The 513-nt window shown below is 59.1% G+C and overlaps 1 pseudogene; it reads right to left on the reverse strand.

The window, feature by feature from the left end:
• LOC104980245 overlaps window positions 1-193 on the reverse strand; it is a 1,186-nt pseudogene extending 993 nt beyond the window's left edge.
• Between the last annotated feature and the right edge of the window lie 320 nt (window positions 194-513).

Consider the following 513-nt stretch of genomic DNA (forward strand, 5'->3'; position numbering starts at 1 on the left):
GATCAGCATTACAGAACCATGACCTAATAGGGATTGCCACCTTAGTTCCACAGACTAATTTGCCAGAAACTCCTTCATTTGCATGAAAGGCCCCGCCCCCTCTCAGGGTATGAAGAGGGGAAGGAGCGGTGTGGGGACGCTCTGCTCAGCTGTGGGGCCACAGAAGGCAGGACGCCCTGACTGTGTCCACCATGGCCTGGTCCCCTCTGCTCCTCACCCTGGTCATTCTCTGCACAGGTGACTAGATGGGGGGACAGGGGAAGGGCCCTGGGACGACTCACAGGCCCTGCTCCCTGCTCTCCTGTCAGGACCCCAGAGTCACCATGTCTGTCTCTCCACCTTCCAGGATCCTGGGCCCAGGCTGTGCTGACTCAGCCGCCCTCCGTGTCTGGGACTTTGGGTCAGAGGGTCACCCTCTCCTGCACTGGAAGCAGCAGCAACACTGGGGTCTTTATGTGAGCTGGTACCAACAGCTCCCAGGAAGGCCCCCAGAGTCCTGACCTGTGAAAATAG

The sequence above is a fragment of the Bison bison genome, unplaced genomic scaffold (genome assembly GCF_000754665.1).
Source record: "Bison bison bison isolate TAMUID 2011002044 unplaced genomic scaffold, Bison_UMD1.0 scf7180017864495, whole genome shotgun sequence".
Lineage (NCBI taxonomy): Eukaryota > Metazoa > Chordata > Mammalia > Artiodactyla > Bovidae > Bison > Bison bison.